General features: G+C 39.5%; 1 long non-coding RNA gene across 2 annotated transcripts in view; it reads left to right on the forward strand.

Annotated features, from left to right (window-relative positions):
• The first annotated feature begins 5,897 nt into the window (after positions 1-5,897).
• LOC141729383 (uncharacterized) overlaps positions 5,898-14,290 on the forward strand; it is a 51,835-nt gene continuing 43,442 nt past the window's right edge. For both annotated transcript variants that reach the window (XR_012580871.1, XR_012580872.1), the window contains exon 1: positions 5,898-6,035. This is a non-coding gene — a long non-coding RNA (uncharacterized LOC141729383). The remainder of the gene's footprint in view (positions 6,036-14,290) is intronic.

A 14,290-nucleotide genomic window follows, 5' to 3' on the forward strand; every position in this document is an offset into this window, starting at 1 on the left:
GCTTTTGAAAGTTGGGGGGTGCTTTCTCAACAGAAATCAGTGTTCTGTTCTCCTTTCGCAGTAATTGTTTAATGGGTGCAGGTGTTTTTCAAAACTAACTTCTTCCTACCAGCAGAAATTCCCCTCCTTTTAAGCAGAGGAAGTTTATTCCATCTCAGTTAATTATCTTTTCACCTTCGTTTCCTTCTTGCTTCTGAAAAACATCTAAGAAAAAATCTTCAATTTTTTTTTTTTGTGCTTTTCTCCTGTTGTCAAATTGTGGTTCCACTTCTACCTCTGGAAAAAGAACTTCACCTGAAAGCTCAGACCTCAGTAGCCGCTGCACCTCTATCCTATTTGCAGAGCAAACATTGTACACATAATTCCTTTTGCTCCTGAATTTCTTAATAGGTTTGGGAGTAGGAAAGCTACAGGATGGTGTAGAGGGCATGACTGTTTGAGTTCTGGGCAATTCTGGGTTTGGGAGGAGAATCTCAGGCCAGAAGTATTTGTGTTCATGGCTCCTTGTTACAGCCAAGTACTGAAAGTGGAACTTCCCCATTGTGGTCTGCCCCTTAACAACTGATTTGCTCCTCCAGGAGAAATGGCAGTGTTTGGGGAGAGTTGTGACCTGAAGTTGTTGGAATAAGTGCTCAGTTTGACCAGCCTCTCTGAAGTCAAAAGGGCTTTGGCAGGTTCCAGCTTGGCTGATGTTTGTTTCAGCAGGGAGAGCTCGGGATGTCATGTCTAACCTGCGGTCATTTCTCTCTCAACTTTTCATGTGTGTAGGGTTGGCTGGAGCTGGTTGTGAAGGTAATGACACAGATGGCTTGCATTCTAGTTATGTCCCTGAAAAGGGAAGCAGAAGAAAGGCCTGGTTTAGCCTGTTTTGCTCTATTTCTGAAGCAGTTCCCTGCAAATTAGGAAAAATGCTTTATGTTAACTGAAATATAAAATGAGTTCTAATACATTTCCTTTGAGTCCTACAGGAGGCTTGAAATTTACTTGCAGAGGAAGAGGCTTTGATCCACATATTTTCATAAGTATTCATAAAGATACAGAATTAGAAGTTCCCCTTTATTCCCCTTTTCATGTGTGCTGGTTTTGAAACACATTTGAAGCTGTGGAATTGATTGAACTTCCAGTGAAGCTTCTTTCCAGAGATGGGCTAGACTAAAATGCAGGGTATCACAGGAAGGAAAAATATCCCACAGAGTGCTATTCCTCTCCATGCTCAGCTGGAGCAGTAGAGTATGGGGGAATATTGAGATTTACAGACTCTACAGCTGCTTTCTTAAACTACCTACATGAGTACTAGGGCTCTCATGAAAGCATTTCAGAGTTCTTGAAAAAGCCTCCTTCTGCTAACCTGTGTGTGGAAAGAGGATTGACTCTTCACTGGTTTCTACCCCAAAACTTTATCAAAGAGGTGATGGAATCCCTGTCCACTGATTGTATTTCTTGCATTTATGTCTTTAGGTTGTAAATTTGCTATTTAAATTGAATATCAAAGCAGATGTTCTTGGTTTTCTGAGATATCTCATTCTTCAGTTTTGGATTTTTTTTTTCCTATTCAGTTTACAAAGCTTGTCAAAACCTTTGAAAAGAGATCCCCTAAAACACACCACACCTTTTCAGCTAGCTCTATTTCTAATCTCTACAATTTGCATAGGTTATTACTGGAAATAATTAGAACAGAGGTTATCACTGGAAAGAATTCAAATCTCAGAATATGCAGTTTTAGCTCTACTACCTAGAGTCAAGGATGTTTCCAACCTCAAGCAGAAAATTGCACAGAAAGGAAGGAGCAAGGAATGTCACAATGACAAAGGAAGTCTGACCACATCAATGTAGAATGTCAATGTTATCTGACTGTGCTGACTTGGTTCCTTAAAATAGAATGAATGGGGCATTTTGTCTCTTAATCTCTACTTCATATATTTTGTTTACTCTGCTGTACATCTGGCATTTTATTCTGCCTAAAATATTATTTCTGGGATTAATATCAGCTGTATCAAACTGATGCAAAAAATAGTCTGTTCTTCAAGTCTTCTATGTCAGATTCTTAGAGCTTTGCCAGAAATTTCTGGTGTCATCCTCTGTAAATGATTTGGCCTCTTAATGCATCAACTCCCTTCTGTTAGGTGAGAATATTACATTCTGAATCTCACAGTGTTGTTGAGATGAATGCAATACAAAGTAAATGCCATGATTCTGAGGACAATGCAAGCACTTTAAATAGAAGTCAGGGCATTCCTGAGAATGATCACCCTTTTCCTATACCTCTCTTTCTATGTAAGGAGTTAAAGGGAAAATGAGGCACTGATAAAGGTCAGGTGAAGCTAATCTGCAGTACAGTCAATGGCACATCTCCTGACTTTGGCCTTCTTTACCCTCTCAGTACCTCTTTCCACTTGCAGAAGCACAGCAGTCCCTCTTGTTTACTTATTTGTTTTCATTTGTTTTGGTTTTTCCCAAACCAATAAAATATTTAAACACAATAAAAATGTTTATTAGAGGCAAACAGAACAGTAACTATGTTTAAAAAGGAAATGTACAAAACCACTGTGAACAAATCTTACTCCCAGGTGTTTTCTTGATGCCAGCCATGAAAGCTGGAGAAGTATTCATTATAAACTATCAGTTCTGCCAAGATCAAGGGTAGATTCCTGGAGTGAGCAGCACAAAAGGCAAAATGAAAGGATCTCCTTTTCTGGTACAGATAGTTCTACATATACATATGTATATGCTGTGCATGTATGTTTGTGCATATGCATGTGTTGGTTTATACACAGTCTATAGAAATCAGTGCTGCTATCATCTTCTTTTGAAAATATTCACAAAAGTGTGCTCTTTGAAATGTGAATATCAAAAGAATTCTTTTCTCCATTGTGAGGTTCCCAGAATAAAACTACTGTAGGGAAAATTTGACCAACCCACTCACGTTAGTGCCTATTTGAACATGCAGGCTCTATTCTCCACTGAATATACCCAGCCTTTGGTTACTATTCAGGTTCTGTTTCTCAAACATGTGGTGTAGGAATACATGAGGGACTGGAAAATATAGTCCACACGTCCTCACTCCATACTCATGTACACACACACACTCTGCAAGAATTTCAGGGTGTCATCACTAAGGTGGACTTGGAAACAGCTCCTGGAGTCAGTGTTCAGGGCCACTAAATGCTAAGTTCTTGGTTATGAGGGTGCTCAATTTTATACCTTTCAGTTCTGACCACATGGTCTGTAATTTCCATTCCAAGACTGAGCAAAGCAGGAATTCACTACAGGATGCAGGGCAGTATCTCTGCTTTCATTAACATTCAGGCTCTTTCACTTCAACAGTCAAAGTTTCTGCTTGGAGTCCTGGAAAACTAGCCTGGGAAGCCTTCTTATATCAGGCTTTCAGCTTAAAGGCATTTCCCCCTGTCCTATGGCTACATGCCCCTCTCAAAAGTCCCTCTGTTCTGTATTTTTTTGTAGCTTCCTTTAGGTGCTGGCAGCCTGCTGCAAGGTCATCCTGGAGCCTTCCTCTTATCCAGGCTGAACAGGTCTCTCAGCCTGTCCCCATGCAGAAGGTGCTCCAGCTTTCCATTGAAAAAGATATTTAAGAGCACCAGTCCGAAGACAAAGCCCTGGGGGACATCACTTATCACCAGCCTCCACCTAAACACAGAGCCATTGACCACAGCTCTCTGTCTGCATCCATCCAGCCAATTCCTTACCCAATACATATTCTACCTTCAAAATCATGTCACTCCAGTTTGGAGATAAGGATGCTGTGTGTGGCTGTGTCAAAGGCCTTTCAGAAGTCTAGGTAGGTGATGTCTGCCTGTCTTTCCTTGTCATCTCTTGTCATCACGCCATCACAGGCAGCTGACAGACTGGTCAGGGAGGATTTGCCCTAAGTGAAGCTGTGTCAATGCACCTTTTTGTGACCCTGCTACAAACTGGGCTGGTCCTCAATGAAAGAAGCAAACAAAGCAAATGTCCCACTTCCATCTCAATCCAGCTGTTCTAAGCAAGATATCTTCTTATCTTCTAGAGTAGAGTGAACTACTCTACTAAGCAGTAATGGCACCACTGACAAGGCAGTGGCTGATAACTTAAGGGTGAGGGAGGAGGAATTTAAGTATGGGGGTGGTTTTTTGGGGTCTGGTTTTTAGTTTTTTGGGTGATTTTGTTGGTTTTTTCTCTCTTTTTTAATGGTTGTCTTTTTTTTCCCCTTTTTCTGGGACTTCTTTTTGTCAGCTCTGAAACAAATGTGATACAGAACTACTTAGTTAGTGCTACGTAGGCGGTGTGATCTCCCTATTAGCATATTTGAGTACCAGACTAGCTCCAGATGCTTTTGTTGATGAGAATGGTGTGCAAGAAACTGGGAAGACTGATTTCTCTGTGCCTTGCTTAATGCTTTCACATGGGCCACAAAGTGGTTGCACAGCAGTGACATTCTTATCTGAGCTAAAAAAAGACTTGGCTTCCCATTAAATGTCAGAGAGCATCATGCCCCTAAAGCTTTTGTACATTTAAAAAGGCAGAAGCCATTCTGGTTTCAAAATGAAGAAAACATTTGTGAGAACCTGACTAATTCTTCAGTGGGTATTGTTTAGCTTACACTGTTTGCCTTCTGATGTGTTGTAGGCACTTTCTAGGCCCTTTCATGATACCCAGAGTGATAATTCAGAACCCTTTGTTCCTATTCAGAGCTTGGTGAGTTCAGTTCAAGACAGCACAGCTCTTTGACTCAATCAGGATGAGAGCAGGATCCTCAATAACCTTTTGCTGGTGATGGTGAATATTTGACAGCTTGTGCAGAATCATTAGCTTCTCAGAAGAGTCCTTTGCATTACAGTTTTCAGGGGAGAAACCAGCATATAAAAACGTGGAAGGATAAACAGCAAGTGAGAGCAGAGTGAAAGAGTTTATCCTCCCACTGTCCACAGGCTATAAATTCTGTAGCTCAGACATCATTTCAAGCTGCTGTAAATTTAATTGCTACAAAGAAACTTCTTATACAAGTATGTTGATAATATGTTTCTGAAAAAGTCCCTGGACAATAACATCTGTATTTCAAAGAATGGTATAAGCCTGATCAATTGGTTAAAGTCTGATCTGAGATAAGGAAAATTTTCCTGAGTGAAGAGTTGAAAAACAGTTTAACAAAAAAAGATAAATATGGCCTTCCAGTATCTTAAGGAAACCTAGAGGAAATATGGGGAGGGGGGAACTTTCTGCAAGGGCATGTAGTGACAGGACAAGGGGTGAATGTCTTCAGACTGAAAGAGAGTAGATTTAGATTAGGCGTTAGGAATAAATGCTTTGCTGTGGAGGTGGTGAGACACTGGAAGAGATTGCCCAGAGAAATTGTGTATTGCTCATCCCTGAAGATGTTCAAGGCCAGGCTGGATGGAGCTCTGAGTAGCCTGGTCTATTGGAAAGTGTCCCTGCCCATGACAGGGGGGTGGAATTAGAGAATCTTCAAGATCCTTCCAAGCTAAACCATTCTATGATTCTGTGTGTTAATTTTCATCCTGAGCTGGCAGTCACTCATATTTGTTAAAAAACCTGAAAACCTTGAATTCATTGCCTAGTTTTTTTTCAGGATACTGCTGGCTATATTTTTGTTCTAGAAGGCTCAGTCCCCTCATGAACCTGGATTTTCTTTGCAAAGGGAATTTGGTGCACAAGCAGGGTGGAAGCTCTGGCTGGTTCCTGGGGATAAATAGGTCTGGGCATCTGGGGAGGTTGGCCTGACACTGACACAGGATTGTGCCCCTTGGTCTCATCAAGCAGGGACTGCTGTGGATCTGGTCCCAGGGACTGCTGTGTATGCCAGCTTAGAGCTGGAAATTTGATATCACATTACTGTTTATTTGTGTCAAGTGGATAGGAGAGCTGTCAGTGTTTTTAGGATAGTGGGAGTTATGGTCCAGTACTGGTTGCAGCAACTGCTGTAGAAATTTAGAGAAGAGGGAGAGGCAAGTAACTGAGTTTTCACACTCAAGGGATTCCTGCTCATTGCTTGTGTGTGTGCTTCTAACTGCAATTCCAAGGTAAGAGGTTATTCCATATTAGAATATCTTGGTTCAAACTAGCAACTTGGTTAAAATAATCTACTTTTCTTTACAGTAGCAGTGAATCAGAGGTGTACTGTGGTCCATTAATGCAAGTCAGGTACATTAATGTAGGTTGGGAAGTTGCTGAGCTGTGCAAACTGTAGTTTGCAGTTTTCTGTGCATACCCTAATTTGCTGCATTTTTGGGCACTTATTTTTCTATCATGTTTCCTCTCATCAGATTTTGGGAATAATCACCCTCTGCAAAGAAACATTTAAGTAACATTTTAAGAAAGGAGTCCCTAGGCTTGATTTCAGGCAGTTGGGCCATGTTCATCAACACTGGGCATCTCAGTATAGAAGAGCTGGTCTGTAGTGTAGTGTAGTAAGAGCACAACTCCAACATGATTATTGCAGTTAAAGTGTGATGATAGCTCTGTGAAAATGTACCCAGCCCATCAAGGAGCACGCAGAATTGAAGTGAACAGTTGCACTGGCGATAGAGGCTGGTGATCAAAAATCATCTAGCAGCCTAAGTGTAGACAAAGCTGAGGATCTGAAAAGCATCCCAAGTGCAAGTGGGAGTCTTTGCTTTCTCTTTCTGCTCTCCTGTCACCTTCCCCATTATTGGCTGCTGAAGAAGTAAAATTTTTCCTCTGGGTTTGTTGTGACAACATCTCTGAGAGTTTACAAAATGATTTTTTTGGTGTGAATCTTGTCACCTTGCTTGACACTTTTCTTGCCTCTTTTAGTGTTCTGTGGGGTAATGTAAACTATATTTGAGTGCTTCTCACTTTTGAGAACTTGTGCCTCAAGGGGTATGTAAAGGAAGGAGATTTAAAAAAAATATTAAATGAAAGGCACAGCAGCCTGACCAGGGGCTGTGGGAGGGAGGGGGAAGGCTGCATTACTTTCCTAAATTCTTTGGCTATAAATGTTGCCCAGGACAACATTTGCCCAATCTGACTGTGTTGCTTGCTGAACACAGTCAAATTCATCATCAATGGCAACATGTGACAGAAAATCATTTTTTTTTCTTCAAACCAAAATTTTGTTATCATTCCATGTCATTTTACTGCACTACATTGGCAGAAAGATGTAATGATCTGCATTACAGGCAACTGTGGGAAAATAAAAATTCTCTCACTTATTTGGAATGGGGGCAGTGCCATGCATTTGACTTGTTCATGTTAAACTTATGGCTTGACTCTTCCTGCACCACAGTTCTTCTCCACTGAGAGAATTTTTTCCCATTTCTTTTTGTGCCAGAGCCAAGAGCATTGTTTGAGGTTGCTCTGTTATGGAGGCAAACTATGCAGAGTAAAGAGGTGGGTGCCCAAGCCCACAACCTCACTCCACGCTGTCCTAGGGGCAAATTACTTTGAAGGGTGTTTTTTCTCCATATTGAAAAATTGGCCCTGAGGAGGGATTTGTATCTCCTTATATCAGCCAAAAGAAAAGAGGAAGGTGCTTGAGAGGTGGAGGTTCAGAAAGGAGTTCCTTTATGAAGAGGCTCTGATGGATCTGCAAAAATGAACTAGTGAATACAGATTATAAATCTATTCAATTAAAAGTGAATTGTGAGCATAAATTAATTTAAGAAATTGGTTGGGAATTTTGGGATTTTTAAAAATTTTTAGGATATTGGTTAACAAAATTTGAAAATGCCTTTCTGTGATGATGGTTTAAGTAAAATGATGAAAATCTAAATTCTGGAATTCACTAGCACAGATAATCCCATTATATTCAGACTAGCCCAAGAGCAGGCTGACTTGTACAGAAATACAGAACTCAGCATGAATGAAGAAGATTAAAGGTATTGGATTAAAAAAAAACCCTTGAATGAAATGAGAATTCATGCCCATACAAATTTATGGACAATCTGCAATGCATTTAAAATCAACACTGTGAAGCTCTCTTTATTAGTGTAACTTTGATACTTTGATGAAATTTAAAGAAATATCTAAAATTCTTTTATTCTGACCTTAAGAATGCTGTATTTGGCTACACCAACAATTCTGCAGTAAGAGCTGAGGCCAAAGCCTTTTACCTACGGGTGGTAGGCATGTATAGCTTTTTTTCTAAATGTTGAAAGTTACAGATTGCTTCCCAAGGGCTGGGACTCTGAACGTCCTCCTTACATCTATTTACAAGCAACATAGGTGTAATGTGTTCCAATTAAATGGTTAGTAATTCTTCTACATTTTTTTTCAAATTTTTATTCACATATGTAGTGTATTAAAAATGTCTCAGCCATTGTTTTATTTCTATTTGAAGATTCTTTGCACTTTTTCATTAATTTTCTTTATTCAGCCCATCTAAAGCCATGTAGCTATTCTCTGAGGGAAGGAGAGGGAGATCCCCGGAGGAACAAAACACATTCTTAGCCCTGGCCTTGCCTGTGAAAATCCCAGCAAAACTCAGTTTTGGGGAGCTGGCAGCAGGTTCAGTAATGTTCTTTGCACCCTTCAAGTTTGTTCATCCAACTGTGCCAGATTTAGAGCTGTCTATGCAGGAGATGTACCCTAATGGAGAAGAGCGAGGTAATTCAAATGTGATGGTGTAATTCTACATTCAAAAAGAAATTTCCTCACTGTAGTACACACCATCCAAAAATCTCACTGCAAAACTGATTCTGTCTTGCCTGCACACAGGGATTTCTCTGAGGACATTCACAGAGGTGTAGGAACACTACAATTTTGTGTTGATGTCCTGCAGTTTTGGTGGCTCTCAGGATACACATTAAGTTTTTAAATACTGAAATGCACCTTCAATATTAAGACATGTAGGATATAGGGTTATTCTGAAACAACTGAAGGATGTAAAAGTACCTTTTCTCTGTGTATGGAAATACATGGGAGTGGTCATCTGGTCTGAACCTTTTTTTATTTTCAGAGAGAAACATATTTCTCAATACCCTGTGTTTTTGCTTTTAAACAGCTGCTTTCATGAACACAAGCAGAGGGTTTGCTACTTTATCTTTCAGATAAAGCAACAAACAATTTTGTTGTTATTAAGAAATAGAGCTAAAGATACTCAAGTAAGTTGGTAAAAATGAAATACCTCCTGGGAAACAAAATGCATAGCTGAAAATAAATTCATGGTGGAAAGTTCTGCAAAAGGATCTTTTCAAGTTTATGGCAGAGAATGAATCTGTATCCTAAAAAAAGAATAAAGTCAGCAACTGTATGCACTTTTCACGACTCTCATGTAAAACCTGGCAAACAGATTATTTGTTGGCTTAGTAGATTAGACATGAGGGCTTCTGTAAATTAAAAACAAAAGCAGCTTTGGAATGCATTTCACTGTCTCAGTTGGAAAACAAAGATCTGTTTCCGTCCACCCCTTCTTTTCCTTAGGATAATTAAAAATCAAAAAGTGTGCAGAGCCATATAAATAAAACAAGGGCTGGGATGAAAAAAAAAAAAGAAAATCTTCCTTCAAAGAGATGTCAGCAATCACAATTTTCATTTGTCTGTGCCAAGAAATGTGCTTATATGTAGGTCTGAATGTAGTTTATTCTTGACTATTTATGGAAGTTATGCTCTTAGAGACCTTAATATGTAATAAAAAAGGAAAATCCTTAATTAAAATCTGTTTTAAATGATGCTTAGCGTAAAAGCTTTCAAATACTCCTCTAAGCATTACACAATGTTCTACTGTCTTCGTTTTCCAGAATTTCTCTCCGCTACAAGCACATTATAGGTTATGCTCTAATTATATAGAATTTTATTGTAGTTTACTTCAGCAAAGTGTGAATGCATTCTTCATGGGCAAAATATGTTACCCTGAAATTCTGAAAAAATCCTTTAGCTATTTTCTCCCAAAGTTTGTAACCTTTAAGAAGAGAGCAGAGTCTGTAGTAAGGAACATAGAAAACATTAAAAATACAGCTAACTGTTAAAAATCATTCAAGAAAGAGTAAAAGAATACAGTCCAGGAATGTGAGTGTCTGAGGACAGCCCAGAAGTGTGCCTTGGCATATTATGCAATTACTTTTTTATTAAGTGAAAAATTTAGAAATTGCCATAACTCACAAAATAGAGATTCTGACCAGGAGCTACAAGAAAAACTTGTAAGAGATGTTTGCCTGACATTCACATTTCTGACTGCGCAGAACTCTTTTGTCAATGCTTATTCTTTCCCTTTTGATCTTATTTCTCTTCTCATAGTTCACGTTAGGCAGAGTCTTGTCAGAGCAGGATGGTGGGAGCATGACCAGTCAAAGCCAATATGGGGTTCCCAGGGATCAGTCTTTGCTCAGTCACAGAAGCAACTCAGAACTACCTTCCTTTTCCAGAAACCACAGAATTTCCTCTGGTCCCACATTCTGCTTGAGCAGAGGATGTGGATGGAGGAAAAATAACCATGATATTTTTCCCCTGGAAGCCATGTGCTCCAGGCACATCCCAGCCCACGTTTCCATCTTGTAACCTTGCTAGTCTGTCACAGGATGCTTCTGAGGGACATCAGAGGCATTGCTTTTGTTACTTGGTCATTTGCAGAATTTGGCCACAGTTCTCACAGTAATCCGAATTAGTTTGGAATTTGTTTACCTCTTGTGGAAAAGTGGAACACCACGTGGGGAAAATAAAGTCCTCCAAAGTCCTGCAGAAATGTAATGGACACAAATTAACAGCTTGTTGGCACCTATGAAGTTTCATGTGTGGCACCATTTTTTCCTCCAGCTTTTTCAGGACTTTATAGAAAGAGAAAAAAAGAATCAGGGCTTCAGGATGTTGCATGAGGAATGCAGAACCAATTTTTGAATCAGTAGTTGGGAAATGTCTTAGGCAGTTTGGTTTCATAGATTTATCTGGCCAGTTATCAGGCGTGCTCCATTCAAGGCAGTAATTCTCAAGGATATTCTTGATTTTGATTGAATGTTTTTTTTATCTGTGAACACTACAGTCTTTATGTCAAAACTAATACTCATTTTCAGTTCTGGGCCAACTGGCAGATTCAAATACAAATATTACTAATTGGCTGCTCATAAGCCTTTCTAGCAATTAATTCAGTTATAAATGATTCAGACCTTTCTGTAACCCAAATAAGATTCATGCCTGCTTTATTTTTCACAGAATTATTTCATGCTAGAAAGGGATGTGAAACAAACCATTATTGAGAATGGGGGAAATCAGATTTTTTTTTTTTGACAGTCCTCATTACCTCTTCTGCAGTATAGCAGACAGATAAAAAGTAATCTTTTTTGTAAAGCTGTTTCATGTTCTCATAAAAACAGAAAAAAAGTGGTTCTGTAATTTCCAACCTCTGCACAGAATATCATGTCATCAACCTTGAAACTCAATGAAAGCATAAGGAAAGGTGGCCTAGGAAAGAGGTAGGACTTTAACCCTGACCACTGATACGATAATGAACCGAATCTTCTGTAAAAATTATTTGCTTAGTGTAAGAAAGCACACCTACAATTTTGTGTGTTGCTATTAGTTTTGCAGGTAAATATTTTCTCATCTAAATCACTGAATTTTGTGGCTGCAAGTAAGGATGTGTGCATTTCCTCACTGCATTTCTCTATGGTGACAAACTCATGTGAGACACAGCCCATAACGGAACTCTGTCCCTGTGGACCCCGTGGCATTCTTTGCAGACACGGATTCATTTCATCCCTGTATTCCGGCCAGATTTACAACTGACTGCATTTGCTCCTCCAAACTGCCTTGCAGTCACTGCTAGCACAGTGCTCCTTCTCTTTTTCCAGTTAGAAACTGTTCTCTGCTGAGCTAGGCAGCTGCATTCCAGCTCTGTGACATCTACATTCTGGGGATGGCTTGGCCCTGATCCACCCAGGGACCACCACTTCCTTTTTGGACAAAGGATATTTGGCATCACTTTGGCTTCCATCTCTGAATTCCTCCAGTCTTTGTAGCATGGCATGGCTGGTTGCTCTTTGTTCCTACTCCTACTTATTATAAATGAAATTCACAGCCCCTTAATGCTGGGATCACAACAAACACGCATTTGTCCACTTTTAAATTTTTCATAATGATTGTCAGAAATTGCAGGGCTGGCTGGTCATACCATGAACTGCTCAGAGGCACAATAAGATCAGATGAAGCTAAAAATAGGTAATATCTGTAGGCTGGGAAAACCAGCAAGCCCACCTGTGACCAGTAGAAGTCACACAGGCCTCGGTGCTGTCTTCTCACGCAATAAGGCACAGACAGCAAAATGACCACAAAAGCAAAAATTCCTGTTTACTTTAGCCATTCTTATCACTGTAATTTCGATAAAGATGCAACAGGGTCTTTTCTAGCACCTCTTAGAAGGGTCAAGAAGAGGGGAGAGGATTTTGCACAGTGTTTTGTTTTATTGAGGTTTATTTCTCCTAAAGAGTAAAAGGGCATTGCAGAAGCAGAGTTGGCTACACAAGGCCATTCACTGCAGCTCTGTTGCAGTGCCTAGAGTTTCATCAGACTAGGGCGGAAGTCAAACCCAGGCAACATGCAGTAAATATAAAGTTAAATTCTTCCATTTGTTCCTCATATGTACCTTTTTCAGGGATATTTACAGCTTATTACAACTTATTCAATTAATATCTGGCTCAGAAGTTATGCTGCTATTCACATTAAGTTTGCTGTTATTCACATCAAACCTCACTTGATTTACTAAAATCTGAGACAACATACAGGTTTGATAGAGAGGAAATGGGAGATCATGCACATCTCTGCACAGGCAGTTTAAAAGAAAAAAAAAAGGGGGAAAAACCAAGTTATTTTGTGAGTAATAAATTTCTATGTCTATCCTGGGTTGTGAATTCCCCTTGGAAGATTTGGGAAGAAAATGCTTCAGTGATTGTAGAAATCTCAGTAGCTTAAATAGACTGCTGGCATCTCTTCGGAAATGCTAACAGATAGTAGAGCAGACTATTGTATTTTGCCAAGGGCCTTATTTCATCCCAGAACTGTATTTTTTTTTCCAAGATAAAATTCTTTAAAAACTTTTCAGTGCAAAAGATTCTTTTCAGACATGCTTAACTGTCCAGTTTGGTATACATGTTTGTCCAGAAATGCTGAAAGAGACAGGACCCAAAGACAGAGCTTAGTCTCAGGTTGGAGAAAATATTTATGTCTCTGTTGTAATTTCCTGGCTCATGAACGCTTGAAAAGTAAGTGCTGGTGGAACCATAGCTACCATATAACAACAGCAAAGAAATAATTTGCCATTTCACTCCCAGCTGTGCTGTGTTGTCAGTCCTTTAACAGATAAAGAAAAGGTGTTTCCAGACTCATGACCGATTCTCAGTAGCAGCTTTTGCTCACTTAAAGCAGAGAAGTGAACATCTGGACAAGTTTTTAATACTCTTTTTTTTCTTCAAAGCACAGGCATTGCTTCCCTGACACATATATAAAAGACCTGTGACACAGTTTTGCACCTCTCATTTAAACATTTTTCTTTTAATGGGTGGGACTCTAAATCCTCATTTTCTGAATTGCTGGGATTGTTAAGTGTGATTAGTAAGATGCTTAAATTGAACATGGCCCACTTTAGGTGCACTCTTTTGCTCTTTTTAGGTGTTTCCCCCCGCCATCCTTCCTAATTCACAGTCATAGAATCATAGAATTATTTGAGTTAAAAGAGACCTCAAATGTCAACTCCTCCCAACCCCTTGCCACGGACAGGGACAGCTCTAGCCAGGCTGCTCAGAGCTCCATCCAACATGGCCCAAATCTTTGGAATTGATTATTAATTGAATTTTGGATGGGATAAAACTGAGTTAATTAGTGCATCTTTAATTGGTGATAATTAGCTCTATTTATCTATAACAAACAACCTCACCGGATCCCATTATGGTGTAAAATAAAAGCAGCAATAGTTGTAGATCAACACAGCTGACAGGAGCTTTGTTCTTGCCTCATCCAGTACTCAGTGTGATCATTTTGATTTGCTTCATGTGTTTAATCATCTGTTTATCTGAAAGGTTTGTAGGGTACACCCTCTATCATGATTTTTCCTGCTGTGGCAGTCTATAAGTCAGTGGTGGGTTTATTGATCTAAATTGTGGCTCAGATAGATATCTCTGGTACATATAAATCAGCATATCTCTATCAGGTTTATTCATGTGGCTGCACCTTCTGGTGTTTGACATTTCCTATGTATCTCTACTGTATAAAAACATTTCTGTAAATGAAGTATACAGTCTGATATCACAGAACATGGGATGAAAATGCTGCTTGTGTCTCAGATTCTTTGGAGATATCCAGCTGCCATGCAGGTGTGTGCTCTACTGGAATC

The sequence above is a fragment of the Zonotrichia albicollis genome, chromosome 6 (assembly GCF_047830755.1).
Source record: "Zonotrichia albicollis isolate bZonAlb1 chromosome 6, bZonAlb1.hap1, whole genome shotgun sequence".
NCBI classification, from domain to species: Eukaryota; Metazoa; Chordata; class Aves; order Passeriformes; family Passerellidae; genus Zonotrichia; species Zonotrichia albicollis.